Source organism: Hyaena hyaena, unplaced genomic scaffold, assembly GCF_003009895.1.
Source record: "Hyaena hyaena isolate Hyena2069 unplaced genomic scaffold, ASM300989v1 scaffold_107, whole genome shotgun sequence".
Lineage (NCBI taxonomy): Eukaryota > Metazoa > Chordata > Mammalia > Carnivora > Hyaenidae > Hyaena > Hyaena hyaena.
In genome coordinates this window covers 2634272-2651588 of record NW_024080739.1, presented here as the reverse complement: position 1 = coordinate 2651588, position 17317 = coordinate 2634272, and positions in this window count along the sequence as shown.

Sequence of the window (17317 nt, the reverse complement as noted above, 5' to 3'; positions counted from 1 at the left end):
AAAAAAAAAAAAAACAAAATTGACAAACTTCTAGCCAGCTTCTCAAAAAGAAAAGAGAGATCATTCAAATAGACAAAATCATGAATGAAAATAGATTTATTACAACCAATCCCTCAGAAATACAAGCAATCATCAGGGAATACTATGAAAAATTATATGCCAACAAACTGGACAACTTAGAAGAAATAAACAAATTCCTAAACACACACTCACTACCAAAATTCACACGGGAAGAGAGAGAAAATTTGAACAGACCCATAACTAGTGGAGAAATTGAATCAGTTATCAAAAATCTCCCAACAAATAAGAGCCCTGGGCCAGGTGGCTTCCCCGGGGAATTCTACCAGACATTTAAAACAGAGTTAATACACATTCTTCTCAAGCTATTCCAAAAAATAGAAATCGAAGGAAAACTTCCGGACTCATTCTGTGAAGCCAGCATCACTTTGATTCCCCACCCAGACAGAGACCCAGCAAATAAAGAGAACTACCAGCCAATATTCTTGATGAATAAGGATGCAAAAACCTCAACAGGATACTTGCCAATAGAATTCAACAGCACATGAAAAGAATTATGCACCATGATCAAGAGGGATTCATTCCTGGGTTACAGGGCTGGTTCGATATTCACAAATCAATCAATGTGATACATCACATTAACAAAAGAAAAGATAAAAACCATATGATCCTGTCGATAGATGCAGAAATAGCATTTGACAAAATACAGCATCCTTCTTAATACTTAGAATTATTTTAATGATACCCAGCTTTAATGCGGATTTTAAATTTATCAATCTAGTATGGCTCTCAATTATTTCAGATAAGAAGACATTTGTCTTCAACTCTACTTTGCCTAAAACAGAAAAAAAGACATTTGCCTTAAAGTACTTGAGAAGGTGAAATGGGATGGGATCTAGTGCATAAGGGAGGTTTCTCTTTGATGGGAGCAGGGACACTACTTCCATTTTCACAGGCAGGGAAATAGAATATATTAGGTGGGCAGATTGGCAGAACTGGTAGTGGTAAAATGAGATTGTTATGTTCTTACTGCACCTTTTCCTCCTACCAAGTCTGAGGCAAAGTCATCAAAAGAGATAGGGAAAAGGGTGTGTGATGTGAGGAAAAAGAAAGTATGTAACAGCTGTCTTGAGTGGAAAAGTTAATTGTACTAGAGAAGTTTCTAGAATCGTCATGCAGTATTGAATGCCCATCTGAGATTTGTGATTATAAATTTGAAGTGAGTCCAGTTAGTATAATTGCCTAATTTTGTCTAGTAAAATTTATTCTGATAGGGGACAATGTACTTTTAAAGTATATTTGAGTGTAATTATGGTTGATGTTTGCCAGGGAAGCATAATGCAAAGAGAGTGAGGTAAAAAAAAAAAATGTTAGGTGTTTTAAAGGAAATTATTTTTGTGGTGCATCATGGGATTTTGGGTGGATAAAGAGGAAAAGTTAAGATATAAATGTATGACAATTGGTAAAAATACTAGTAGTTGTAATGTGATAGAGAACTCACACAGTTTCTGGTCTAAGACGCCAAAATGGTAGATGTGCCAGCATGTGGAGGCTGAAGCCACCAGTCATGATGACAGAAGTAATGTTGGAGGAAAGGAAAGTCAGCTGCCTGAGTCACTGAGGAATGAGGAGGAGGTATGAGAAGTTCAGAATGTACCAGGAGTAGGGGGATCAAGTCTGAATGTTATAGCATGAATGACTTTTCAGTACAGAGAGGAAATTTTGATTTGGCAAGTGAGAGTGGGGCATGAGAGCCTGATGCCCCTGTGAGTGTGAGAGTGCCCCTTTGGACTGAGGATCAAGCCAGAATGCAGAGGCAGGGGGAGGAAGAAGCATTGAGGTTAAACTTGTCCACATGTGGACCAGCAGATCAGCCCCTGTTTAGTCATGTGTACGTGTTTGTTTACATGCATCCATGCCCACACAAAGGCACTCTCTATGGATGGCAGAACCTAGGTGATGGAGCTGAGTAGTTCACTGGAGAGCAGTTGGAGAGAGATGGGACTCTTAAGTCCCATCCCTAGAACATCTGCCTCAAAGCATTGGTATAATCATCCTCTGAGATGGTGATTATAAGAATAGAAGGGAGTGGCCATGTTTGGCTGCCAAAAGCTGGGCTCAGAGCCTGAGCCTAGCTTGTGGTCTTCATCTGCAAAGCTTTTCTTTGCCTTAAGCCTCTTCTCATGGTGCCAAGTGGCATCTGTGTCATCCCACATTCATAAAATAAGAAGAAACGTGATGCTCCAAAAGCAAGATGTGATCACTGACTGGGAGTCTTCAACCAGAAAATTAGAGCCCACAGTAAAAGATCTGAGGTAAGCAAAGAGACAGGCCCTCTGGATTACATTTAGTTTGAAATGCTACCCAGGAAGAAGGACAACAATTCTGAGAGAAGTGTGTAATTATAAATATACAAAGAAAAATGGAAGTAGAAGTCTTATAGACTCTAGGCAAGTTGGTCAATAATTCACTTTGAAGAAACTGCCTCAGGTTCAGTGTGGAACACTTTAGATAATACAGTTTGTGTGATTGTCAACTTGGCTCTTTTATCATTTCTGTTTGAACTGTTAGATATCACCTTGTCAGGGAAGGTGCTGATGATTGGCAAAAGTGAAGTACCAGGCTAGCTTTATTCAGGAAAATGACCCACAAGATTGATATGTCTACTATATTCTGGAATGGTTGCTTGGGATGAACTTCTCTGGTACATGAACTGCTAATCACCTCAGTCCATTTACTAAGAGTTCTCAAAGCAGGTTATATGTAAGTAAAACAACTGGTTTAGTTTCACATTTACTTTGCATTTGTAGCAATATGGCCAGGATAAGTTCAGCTGCTTGGATAGATTGGAAGTAAAGCGTCATCATACAAGTTCCCAGCATTGACTTCTCATCTAACAGATGAACAGTTGAGCTAGGAATTCTTTAAAATCCTATCCAGCCCCCAAATGCTAGTTTTCTGATTTACTGCAATCCCATGGCCTAAATTTACACATTCTTGCAAATCAAAGGGGAGGAGAGACAGTTTAGTGAGTGTAGCTTTAAGGAGAGAATGAAGAAGGCACTTGTATTGCCTTGGAGGAGTATGAAAGGAGGTCTTTGAAGAAGACAGATCCAGTCTTCTAGGTTATTGCCATCAAATGAGATATTGTATACAGAAACGGAGGCTTAGAAAGAATATGTGACTTTTGCTGATAACTAGCTGGAACAGAACTCAAATTCAGGTTTTTTGCTGGAGCCAAGGCAGAATACACTCTAGCTGAGTTTCCATACAAAAGTAATTTATTTAGGACTTCTAGCTAACACACAGGCATGGAGATGACACAGATGGGAAAAAGTCTTGTCTAAACATCTGACTGCTGTGGTGGACTCCTCACTGTTGAGCACATGGGTCCTTCTTAGAGCCTCCTCTGCTGACCCTGGAAGCTAGCTTCCACTGTTAACGCCAGAGGGAATTCCTCTATGCCTGTGCCTTTGTGTCTCTAACTTTCAATTCAAGTTTTGTGCGTGGGCTCATGTGACTGATGAAGCCTAGGTCACTTGTCTGTGGTCCCACTGCAGGGGAGATTTTGAAAATGAATTCCCATTCTCTGTCTTGCAAGATATAGACTCAAAGGTGGGAAATTCTTCAAAAAGAGAACATTCAAAGGGTGCTGGAATCCCCCAAATAATAACAGATTTCTCCTCAATACAGTACTTTGCATTAATAAAGCTTACAGTTGATTGACAGATTACAAATGATGTTCATATTACTTTCATTTGGCTATTTAGAAAAGGGGAATAATAATGAGAATGAAAGATATAGCCTCCATTGTTCCAAAAGAAAAAAACATTTTTTAAGTGTGGAAACTTTACAGAGGTTAAAAACTAGACACAAAGTCCTCCAGCTAATAAAGGCAAAGTCATACATGACAAAAACCTCTGGGTCAAAGATCCTTGATTTATCGTCACTGGTCCTCTTACTACTTAGGATGATGTTTGCTACCGATTATTTACAAAGATGATTTGCATAGATGTTATTTACAAAGAATCTTTATTTACAGAGGTTATTTACTTAGGATGATATGTGCTCTTGATTATTCACAAATTTATTGTTTACAATTGACTATTGATTATTCAAACACTCTTTAAGACTATGCATTACTATCATATGAAATTTATAGATTGCAGAAAAATTTAGAAGTGAAACAAAAATTTACCTGAATTCTCACCACTCAGAGATAACCAGTGCTAGCACACATTTTGAATCATAAAAATTGTGATCTCTCTATATGTCGTGTTCCATTTCTTGTTCTTCTTCTTAACGTTATATACGAGACCATTCTCCATGTCACTGAAAGGCTTCCAAAGCAGAATTTAAATGACTATATAATAATTTCATCACACATATCAAACATAAGTTACTTAAGTATATCTTAGTTGTTGGTCACTAGTCATTAGAGTTTTGCTACTATAAATAATGTTGATAAATATTATTTTACATAAATTATATGTAATACATAGATTTATATATCGTGATATATTTTATATAATGTATATATGTGTAAATATGCGTGTGTATATATATGTGTATATATATATGTAAAATAATTGATTAGTTCCTTAAGCTGAAATCTTAGAAATGCAATTCTTAGGGTACCAGGTAGCTAAGTCAGTTGAGCGTCTGACTCTTAATTTCCACTCAGGTAATGATCCCAGGGTTGTGGGATCAGCCTTGCATCAGACTCAGTGCTGAGTGTGGAACCTGCTTAAGATTCTCTCTCTCTTTCTCTCTCTGTTTCTCTCCCCCTCCCCCTCTCCCCCTTCCCCTGCCTCTTTCTCTCTCTTTAAAGTAAAAAAAAATCCTAGTTCACATGGTACAAACTGATCAGCTGTGTATGATTGTAACTATTTCTCTGAAACTTCAGCTATGGCAGGTCACCTTAGCTTTTGTCCCTTGCAGAGGGCTTCCTTTTGTTGTTGTTGGTGTTTATTTTTGCTTGAGTGTTTTTGTTGAAATTTTTTTAGGTAACTCCAATATTTTCTGAGATTTAACTAAATGTGGACTTTATTTCATTATTATAGGGCAGTAGTTAGAAGCATTGGCTCTGGAGCCAGACCACCCAGCATCCAGTCTTGGCTTTGCTCTTTGCCTCTTTTGACCTCAGGCAGGTTAGCTAACCCTTTCTGTGAGTCAGTTGCCTTATATGTAAAGTGGAGACCATAATTTTGTATGGCCATGAGTTAATGAAATTAAATAGGAAAAAATGTTTAGGCATGACACAGTAGATGCTCAAGAAATCTTTTTTTATTACTATTATTCATTATTTTCTTTATTTTCATTATTTTCTATAATGCCAATCCATTTTTCTCTCATCTCTGGAAGTATTCCTTTACCCCCAATTATTTCTTGCTCTGATGCATATACAGCAGTTATTCTAGCTTGCTCCTTGGGAATCCCTACAATTCTCAGGTATCTGTGTTCTTTCTTTCTTCTCCCTGTATACCACCTTTTTTCTTCATCCTTTGATCTTTTTATAATTCTCCCCTGGATCTTTAGAGAGTATTTCTAAGTGCAACTTTCACATTAATGATTCAATTTTCTATACCAGCAAGCCTGATTTTACTACCTCCAGTGAAGATTTTGATGCTCTTATTACAATTTTTGTCCCTATGTTCTTTTTTGTTTTTAAATATTTATTTATTTTTGAGAGAGACAGAGCACCAGTGGAGGAGGGCAGAGAGAAAGGGAGACACAGAATCTGAAGCAGGCTTCAGGCTCTGAGCTGTCAGCACAGAGCCCAATGCTGGGCTTAAATTCATGAGCCATGAGATCATGACTTGAGCTGAAGTCCAACGCTTAATCGACTGAACCCCTTAGGCATCTTGTAATTCTTAATTATATTATACAGCTGCCTTTTCATCTCCGTTCATTCTCCTAATAACGTAGATCTCCTGATAACTTAGATCTCCTGATAACTTGCTTAGATCATGTCTTCTAATATCCTATTAATGATGTCACATGATATTAAACATTTTTCTTTGGAGTTCTTTACAAATAATTTTTAGAATTCTGTTCTCAAACTTAAGGGTATTTTTTACAGTTTATTTATTCATTGAGAGAGAGAGAGAGAGCGCGCGCAGGGGAAGGACAGAGAGAAAGGGAGAGAGAGAATTACAAGCAGGCTCCACACTGTCACTGCAGAGTCCACAAGGGGCTGATAGCAAAACCATGAGATCATGATCTGAGTACCTGAGTGGAAATCAAGAGTGGGATGCTTAATTGACTGAGCCACCCTGGCACCCCCCTTCAGGATGACTTTTGCTTTCCATTGTTTTCCATTATTTTTTCATAGAACTCTAGGTGTGTTTTAAGTCCTCTTTATTTATTCTCAGGCAACAGATCTATTTGTTTATAGACAGATTTTATGGATCTCCCTTGTCCTGACCATCATCCCCCCAGGTATTGGTGAAATTCTATTCTAAATTCTTCTAACTTACAACTCAGTTCCCAGTTCAAATAGCCATCATTTAGTGTGATTCTGTTATATAGGACTAACATTTTCTCATGCATACACTGTCTAAACTAATGCACTACTTACAAAAACACAATTTCTAGGATGCATTATTTTTAGGGTTTTTCCAACTTTAAAGGTGTAAACTATATTTTAGGATGCAATGTAACAAAGCCAGTCCCAAACACTCCTTTCTAGCCAGTTGTTTTATGGAAATTGTTTGCAAATGGATATAGGAACACGGGAGCAAAGAGGATCTTCAAACGTTGTAGCCATGCATTAAAGGATGACCAGTTTTCCATTTGATAGAGATTCCAGGTATTTGAACCAGGTACAGACAGTAGTAGAAGGATTGTTCTTTCTGCCATCTCTCTGTAATTAAAAAGGCTGCTTCAGGAGGTAAAGTATGATACAGTTTTACATAGCTGAATTTCCTAAATTACCTCCCTTGATCTTAGGTATAGTGGGAGATCATTCTAGAGTCTAGCCATGAGCTTCCTTTCAGTATTAGTCTTCAATGTGGCTAGTTTTCTTTCCTCCCTCCCTCCTTCCTTCCTTTCTTCATTCCTTCATTCGTTCGTTCATTCGTTCGTTCGTTCCTTCCTTCCTTCCTTCCTTCCTTCCTTCCTTCCTTCCTTCCTTCTGTCTTGTCATGTCTTCTTAGGTACAGAAGTGGGGAATCAGGATAAGCTGCATTAAGGACTGCTAGCTCTATACACCTTTTATAAGTGGAAGTCCCACCTTTTAATCTTTAAGATGTTCAGTGTAAATACTTTCCCTAAATGACAAGTACCTTGTGCAGCAACATCCTCGTAGCTCTTGGTTTCACCTCTTTGCTACTGCATGATCATATTTAGCTATATCTCCCATTCATTTCTATGTCTGTCATCTCTTTCCCCTCCAGCTGTGAGTTCCCTGAGGGCAACAGCCTTGCCTGGGTCATCCGTATATCTCTTGGCCTGCCTTACAGAGAATGATGCTCTGGAAGTCTCTGGTGAACAATGACAGGGAGCACAGGGAGGCTTTTCATGAATGTATCTGTTAACAGCTGAAGGAAAGGTTGGGTGTCAACCCCACCCCTTTCCCAAGGTCATGCTAAAGACATTTAAAAGCCATTCAATCTAACATAATCTAACATAAAAATATGTATTGTGCTCCTACTACATTCAAGGTGTTTGGGATTCCAAGATGACTACGTCTTGCCTGCTGCCCTCTCCAGTCTGGATAGAAAACAGCCCATGCATGAGTGGCTCTAATGGAGGGCAGACCATAATCATGCTTTACTGGAGATTCAAATAAAGCATAGAACTCAAATGAACTGGATTATTTCCACCTGCTCACCCAACAAACATTCATTGAGGACCAGCTCCAAGGCAATCTAATGAGCACAAAAAATTTTTCTAATTCTGAGAAGCAGACCATGTCAACAAGAGCCAAAAGACTAGACTTGGCTTGCCTAAGTAAGGGTGAGGTGCAACCAGAGTTTTTGGTAGCTACCCACTGTTGTGATCCTCAACACACAATTATGCAAACAACTGCAGTCCTAGAATCAGATATTGCTCTTAATGTATCTCTTGTCTATGATGTTCTCTATCTGCTTTGCACTCAGTTAAGAAAACACCTTTCCTTTTCAGTGTTGTTTACTACATGAGAAGCTAAGGTGTCACCCAGACCATCTTTATGTGTATGTTACTGGAAATACCTCGTGCTTTCTTAAGTATTTCTTAGTTATAACTAACCTTTGTTGCTAGAAACAGCTTTGCCTGTTATTCTTTTGATGCCATAAATAGCTGCATTTAACAGATTTTTTATATTTATTTATTCTGAATTAAAAGATACACGATTTTTCAAGAGACTTAAATCTAGCTAACAGTGTAAAGGGAAAGAGTGACTGATAGTATTAGGGAATAAGACATGTGAATAATATAGTAGTTTGTAATCATCCTGCGTGTTTCTAAAGGAAATAGGGAGTGGTTTGCTTGCCCATTTTAAAGATCAGTAAACCAAGATACAGAGCAGGAAAAGGTACAGGTTATGGATGAGTCAGTAAATTAGAGATATGAGGCCTTGTGGCTTTTATTTCATGCTCTTTTAACTGCACAATCTGTTATAGGTACCACCTTTCTGAAGGGCAGGTGTACACAGTATTCTATAGTTATTGATTGACCTTTTACAGTAGCCAAACACTGTACCTTTCATACATTATCTCCTTTAATCCATACAACAGTGCTGTAATATAGGCGTTATTTCCATTTTTGTGGTGAGCAAATGGAGCCTTAAAGATGAGGACTGCCCAAGCTAACACACCTATTATGTGGAAGGCTTGGGATTTGAATTCAGTTTTGCCTGGCTCCAGAGCCCATGTGCAATCTAACCCACCATGTTGTGCCATCTTGAGACCATCAACTCTTCACCCCTCATTTCATTTCTGCCAGATCTAGGACCTAGAGAAATTGTGGCTCACTGGAGGTCTCACAGAGTGTTGAGGAGAGACATGGATATAAAATTTCCATGCATTTCTCTGTTGTAGGTAAGTGTTCCCATCAACTCTGTTTTACTTAGTGTCAGAAGCACAATGTATCTGGCATTTTTATAGAAAAGTTGTAGAATATCTCTATTTAGGAAAGTTACTTTTAAATTTTGTCACTTGTTTAAAAAGTGTGACCTGTAATTTTATGATGCTGAGTCTGACATAAGACATTTCTGAATATTAGTGGGAATACAACCACTGATCTCCAGATTAGCATACACATCCCTGAGAGCTCTGTGTAGTGAAGGGATTTGGGATCTGGAGATAGAAGGCTGCAGTCAGAGTCCATTTTCCTTTCCTGTCTGGTGAGCTTGGTGATGTGATGGAACTTCACTAGTTTTGTTTTCTCACTAAAGGATAGATATAGTTACAGCATTTATAGATTACTGACTTAAGGAATAGTTAAACTAAGGTGGGTGAAGAACAATTTGCAAATGGGAAAGTATATACAAATGTTAGTTTCTGTTCTTACTAAGTATGATTTTCATCCTAATTAAAAAACATTCTTGTTTTAACTCTGTTTTCTCTATGTACAGTCATTGATTCACTCACACACACACACACACACACACAGAGTTTATTTACACATCTGTCATCCCTCACAATGAGGCATGTTATAAGGAATATATAAAAATGAGGAGGCAGACTCTAACTATCTGTTCATCTTCTACTTTGGTATCTATTGGACATCTCAACTTCACATATTCAAAATTGAGCTCCTAATCCTTGCCCTAAAGCCACCCTCCCCGGTTTTCCCAGCCTCACTCTTTTCCATTTGACTTTATAGCAACCTTATCCTTCCAAGAAGTCAGAACAAAACCTTTGGAATCAAATTTGATTCCTCTTTTTCTCTCATATCCCACATCTCCAGCCTTTCAGAGAATCTTCTTAGCTCTTTCATCAAAATATGTTGAGAATCAGAATGCATTTTTTCATATCCACTGCTGCTACCCTGGTCTAACATAGGTTGATTTGTGTCCCATTCCTCAACCCCTCGCCAAAAAGATAAACTTAACTTGTAAGTCTCGAACCTGTGAATGTGACCTTATTGGGATAGGGTCTGTGCAGACATCTTCAAGCTAAGATGAAGTCATACTGGATAGGGTTGTCCCTGAATCTCATGACTGGTGTCTTTATAAGAGAAAGGAGAAGGAGATATGGATACAGTGAGACAGAGACACAGGGAGAAGACAGTCATGTAATGGTGGAGGCAGCGATTGGAGTGATGTGTGGAGCCACTAGAAGCCGGAAGAGGCAAAAAAAGGAAGGACATGGCTTACCAATACCTTCATTTCAGAATTACAGCCCCCAGAATCGTGAGAGGATACATTTCTGTTGTTTTAAGCCATGATGCTTGTCATGATTTGTTATGGTAGTCCCAGGAAACTAATACAGCTACTCTCATGCTGTGCTTGCATGAAGAGCTTCCCTCACTAGACTCTCTGTTTCCATTTACATCCTTTTTTTTTTTTTTTTGAGAGAGAGAGAGAGAGAGTGCACACATGTGAGGCAAGGGCCGAGGGAGAGAATCCCAAGCAGGCTCCATGCCCTGCATAGACCCCACAAGGCTTGATCCCACAACCATGAGATGTTGACTTGAGCTGAAATCAAGAGTCAGACACTCAAGAGACCGAGCCACCCAGGGGCCCCTTCACCTGCATTCTTAAGTATATTCTCAATACAGCAGCCAAAGATCCTTTCCAAAAACTGAGATCATGTCCCTTTTCAGAACCCTCCAATGGCTTCTTAGAGCAAAACCCAGTTCTTGCAATGGTCTTGGAGATTCCACAGCAGCTGTCATTTCCTCTAGGTCTCTCCCTCTCTTCTCCCTCATTCACTGTCTTCCTGCCTCCTTGCTTCAAACATCCCACTGCTCTGCCTCAGTTCATTTGCACTTGCTTTACCTTTGGTCCTAAAATGATACTCTAATATTTAAGCACCATGCTCAGGCATAGAGCAGTAGAACAAATACTGGCCGGAGGGATAGAGCTGAGTCCTGGAGGCCCTTTGCTGTGTGAGGAGTGTATCCCTTAGTTGTCTACTGCCTGGGGTGATGATTATACCAACAATACAGAACGTATTTCAGTATTTTAGCAACATATTTGGCCTTATACACATTCCTGGATGAATGTCAGCTTTGGCTCTACTATAGTTTCTCCTTTTCTAGAATCCCACAAGAGTTTAACTTCTTACTTTCTTCAGATTTTTGCTCTAATGCCACCTTGTCTGTGAGTCCCATTCCAATCACCCTATTTTATTTATTTATTTATTTATTTATTTATTTATTTTACAAATAGTTTATTGTCAAATTAATTCAATCACCCTATTTTAAATTATACCCTTATACTCCTCTATTTTGTATTTCTCTATGGAACTTATTGCCATCTCTCTCTCTCTCTCTCTCTCTCTCACACACACACACACACACACACACACACACACTGCTTATTTATCTGATTTATTACCTATTTTGTGCAATGGAATGTAAGCTGCATGGGGTCAGGGTTTCTTTTGTTTGCTCTGCTTTTCTTTCTTCCTTTCTTCTTCTGCTTCATTTTTTTCTTTTGTTCTCTTTTATCCCCTGCTGTGTTCCCAGCATCTAGAACAGTGCCTGACACATTGTCAACATTCAGTGATCAGTTTTTAAACACATGAACTAATGCTTTCAAATAGCTCATATAGTATGCCTGTGTGTACATCTGTGAAAATAATCAGGGTTCTGAGTAGTCCACATGCTATAGGAATGGTCATTTTCAGAACTCTCATCTGGATTGTTGAAGCCCAAGCCAAGACAAGGTGCTTCTGTACTCCTACCCTCCCATTTTCCCCAACTCCAGAGCCAGTTGAGTGTGATGGACCCAGGATGGGCCCTCTCCAGCAGTTCTCTTCATTTTTATAATTGTGATGAAAATGTTTTTTGAGGCAGAATCCCAGCATCCTCCCTCATGGCAAAATAGTTTTATTTCTATTTTGTCAGGTAAAGTATCATTAACAATTTGCCTTGTTTTGACAGCATGGGGCTATAATTAGTTTCTACAGGAAAATGCACCAATTAACACAGTGTTTGCTTCTTGGCATGAATCTAAATGGAGACTGGAGGAAGCTAACTGAGAAAATGTAAAAAGAGCTTCATTAACATTAGCAAGAAATCCACCAGCCTGTGGATTAAAGATGAGGTGCAAGAGCCTAGTTACCTCTTTTTTCAAGGAACAGTTTCCCCTCATCCAGGGCATTTTATTTATGCACATATCAGCTGTGATCTCTGTCTTCTCTGGAATTCTTTCACCTTTATATTACCACTCTTAACCCTCAGAAAGAAGTGCTAGTCTTTTGTTATCTTTGGTATGTTGTCCAGATATGTCAAAAAGAATTTGAAATTCTGTGATAGAGAGAGAGACAGAGAGAGGGAGATAGGGGGATATCTCAGGATCAGTTTAAATGCAAAGATTATTTTGATGAGCAATGCATATGGAACCTTTTGTGTGATATAACTGGGAAGATAAGGATATATATTTATATTTGCTTGTGCTTGTATAAAGCAGCACTGGAAGGTGACAACAAACTGTTAATGAAATGGTTATTTTCACAAGTAAGAGAGAACAGGGTAAACGGGGATGTTATAGGAATGGGGTTCTCTGTGGTTACTTTTTTAATATCATTTTGATATCTGGAGTACATAAGTATGTCACTTAGTCAATGGCTGCTGTTTTACAAAAGACTGTGGTGTTATACATCTGCAGAAACTAATACAATGCTGGGTGACACCACATGCCCAACAAATGAGGTTGATTGCTAGTGGAACAGTAGGGCAGGCATGTTAGTAAGCCAGGCGGGCTGCCCTACGTTCCTGTGAGCATACATCTACAAAAGGAGAAATTGTGTTTGCTGAGATGATCTTTTCTCAGCTTCCTCTCATGCTGAATCTCCCTTTTGCTTCAATTGTCTATAGAATTTAAGAAAAGATAAAAGGTTATACTATGTTCTTCCTCCTATAGTAACAAATAGCAGGTATTGCACAGTTTACATGGCGCTTTTGTAAAATTATGTTTGAACAGTTGCTTCTGGAGCCCAGCCTTTGTCCCCTTAGTCTTAGCGGTGAGGTGTCATTGGTGATCTGGACCAACCTTAAAGGAAATGTGCAACAGAGCCTAATTGTTAAATGGATGGATTCTAAATCAGGAAGAGCATGATTAGAAAACAAGAGTTACCACATATTTGCTGTGTGAGCTTGTACAAGTTACTTATATTTTCTGAACATCTGTATACTCATCAAAAACTAGGCATAAAAAGATTCCTATTAGGATTATTGTGAAAGGTAAGAGAAGTCAAATGTCTAGCATTATGTCTCATACATGTGAGTACCCAATAAATTTTGGAATGACTTGTTATTATTGTAATTATTCATAGATATTTATTTCCATTGCATCTGGAATGTTTATCCCCTCTTCCTGCCACCCCAACTATCTCTTGCCCCTTTTCACAATGGTCTTTAGGGCATTAAAAGATACATTTCTTTGGGTTAAGTATATGTTCTTCCCATGTGTTCTCGTTAATAATGTGAATTTACTCAATTTATCTTAACTTTGATATGTTTTCCCAGAATGAGTAACTAAGAGCAGGTAACAAGTGGAAGGGAAAGTGGAGGGAGGGGAGTCAGGAAGAATAATTTCAGAGTATGAACTTCTCGTCCTCAAGAACAACAGCCCAAGGAAGCAGAGCTGTGGGAGTGAAGGGAATCTGCATAGCCAGGAGAACAGGCAGATTGGGAGGCACTGGAAGCAGCAATGAAAACTAAAAGGAGGGAAGGAACAGGGGCTGGAGGGCCTGAGAGAGTCCTGTTCTCCAGATCTGCGAGGCTACTCCACAGACACTATACTGTGAATGTGTCAGCTCACACCCTGGGCACATACATCTGCCTATTGGAGCATCTCATGACTTTGGGTCCTGCCCATGGATCCAAGTAGATGTTACAGTGAGACTGTGCACCATATGGCTCCCTTTCACATCATAAATTGCATTCAGGCTTGGAGCGTGTGTGTGATGTAATAGATTAGTCCACTTGCTTTGGTAGGATGGATTGGAGAAAATGAGATTAAAGGCAGAAACAAGCATTGGAAAGTGATGTTCTAATCCAAGAGTGAAGTGAGGTGGACCAGGTAGAAGGGGATGTCTTTGCCTTTTTTCTAAGGATAATGCACATCTGGGGCCATGTTTCTATATGACCACCGAGTCTGCATCCCAATACTCATTCATTTTTGTCATCATCTTTTAAAAATTTTTTAATTTAAAAAAAAAATTGAGAGAGAGTGTGAGTAGGGGAGGGGCAAAAGAGAGAGAGAGAGACACAGAATGTGAAGCAGGCTCCAGGCTCTGAGCTGTCAGCACAGAGCCTGATGTGGGACTCTAACCCACAAACTGTGAGATCATGACCTGAGCTGAAGTCGGACGCCTAACGGACTGAGCCACCCAGGCGCCCCATTTTTGTCATCATCTTAAGAATTTCCACGTAATAGTCACCTTGGTCTAGAAGTTGTTTCATTTTGATATTTAGGATTGGTGACTATAGCCACAACTTCCCACAGTTAATTCAGTTATGGCCACATTAGATGAGCAAGTATGTCCCTTCCTGAACCAGCAGGTGTCAGTATTGATCAATTGCAAAGAAACATGGTAGCCTCCCCATGGTAAGTATAGATCCACCTGTGATTTCAAAATAAGTGAGTTTGGCATTTGAGAGCTACTGCTTTAAACCCACTGGCTTTCCTGATTGACAGCTGAGTTTTCAAAAGAACGCATCGTCTTCGGCTCTGTCTGTAAGTGCAAGGCAAGGAAGTATGGAGTTGAAGAGATGGTCCTCATGGTTCCACTTTCTAACACCAGTGCTCTGAGAGTCATTGATAGCCTTAGTTTCTATATTCTTTCTTTCTCTTTATAGCTAACTGTCGCCAATTCCTCATAACTCACTAAATGCGTCTTACATGGTAGATTTTAGCTCCAGAATGGCTTCCCTTCTTCAGTTTATTCCTCAGATTTTAAACGTCTTTTCAGAGAAGTCTATGCTGGGAATAATCAGGGGAGTAAATCATATAGTGTACTTCAAAATAAAAATATAAACTTGGGGAGAGATGTATTTGAGTGTTCATAATTCAAGGCATTGTTCTCTCCTCCAACCTAAAAGTTAACATACGACAGTTTGATAAATGTGTCCATACATGTACTTTTTCTCCACAAATACATACTCACTGATTATATACAAATATTTGGGTTTCCTCTTTGAAGCCTAACCCAATCTCCTTCTCCTCTAGAGAATTAATTATCTCATATAAGAGTCCTCCATCCTTAATATTTATTTTCTCCCAATATTTCTCTTATTTAGTTTGTTATATATATATTTTTATACTGCTGGACTGGGACTTCTAGATTTTTTAAAGAAAAACAAAGATATTAGATATTATCTACCAAGACCCTCTTAATTTCACGTGTGCATTATAACAATAGATAGCATTAGTTGATTCACTTTTGTGAGACACTTAGAGTAATGCCCTGCATTACTCCATAAATATTTGGATGTCAGGCATTTCATTATGTAAAACAAATACCCCCTTCTCTACTCCCTTAGTGGGAAGCTCATAGACTGGCAGGGGGCATAAAATACCTGGTAATAAGTCCTGTAGGAATAGTGCATGCAAAGTACATTGAAAACTCAGAAAGAAAATGGCTCTTAGTGGCTGGTCATGGAAGATTTGTGGAAAAAGTGGTTTTTAATCTAGAAATGTATATGTAGAAAAGAGAAGGGGGGAAAGAGGGAGATAAAGATATTTGGGATGAAGCAGATAGCAGATAAAGATATTTGGCATAGGGACAGGAAAGCCCAAATGTGTTATGATTGTTTTTCAGTTGAATGGAAACTTGACTAAGTTTAAAAAAAAAGTGTGAAATATGACAAGAAAAATAATTTAGGTCTTGAACATATTATATTTTATGTGGACAGAGAATTAATGAGTTTGAATCAGGAAAATCACATTTAGAAAACTAGGTATATGATATTTCATGTTTTAAGGAAGTGCAGTGTTATAATTTGTTATTTTGAATTGCACTGTATTATCACTTTTGAAATTCTTTGGGTGCTTCTAGTAACTTAACTCCTTTGAATAATCCTTGATAATTACCTAGAAAAGTAAAAAACTTTTCTTTTAAATCCATGCATTCCCAAACATTCAGGCAGCAAGAATTTCAGATGAAAGGAAAAACAAGTGCAAATATCTTACATATGCTTGAGAAACAGATGAAAAAGGAAGTTATTGATAGGAATTGGAGAATTACACTTGGAAATGGGAAGAAAACAGGAAGTACAGTAGTGGTATTCTCACAGGGAATAGCAGTCTGGCCAGGAGGCCAGCACCTGCAGTTTGGGGAGGGAGCATCTGATTCTCTGGGCTCTGGTCACCTGTTTGTCTTTGGGCTGAGCCAGAGTAATGAGAAGAAGAATCCATGAGAGACGGCTCCCAGGGTCTCCTGGGAGCTTCTCCTGTTGTTGGAAGGCCTGTAGATTTACCATGTAACCAGAACAGTGCCCAGTGGAGAATAGTTACATCCCCAATAGAAATAAAAACATTATGAGGAAGAGGCAGGAGTGGCTGAGTGGCCTGAAAGGAACAAATGTCCACTTCAAGGGGAGAAACATTGATGGTTTCAGCAAAAATAAAATAGCTAGTGGAAAATCACTGGTAGAGAGGAGTGGAGTTGATTGTGTGTTATTGTCGTTTGCTTTTTGAAAGAGGATATTACTCAAGAACCACATAAAAAGATTCTTGACTCATCTGCTTGTCAGGATCCTCTCCGTCCCAGTGTATTCAAATTTCCACTGAGAGAGACATAAAGTATGTGCTTTAACTCAGATACATTTGAAGAGTGAAGGTAAAAATGTTCAATATCAGAGAGGCATAGAACGACAGGAGTTTGGAGGAAATTCATAAACAGTGACAAAAGTCTGAGAATATTATAAAATCATAATCCTTGAGCAAATTGTGCAGAATGCCCATCCAGAAAGGAGATGATGCTAAATAAAAACCTGAATACCTGACCATGTCAGCTGTTTTCACTTCTACTGCTCACATGTGGAATGAACAGGGTTTATAGGTACGGTGAATGATGACTGATGAATATATCCTAAAATAACTCGTCTCACCTCCTTTTCAGAGTTCTGTCACTCAGTTCAAACCAGACCTCTTAAAAGATTACCTAAACATTCATGCCTACATTATTGCCATACTTAG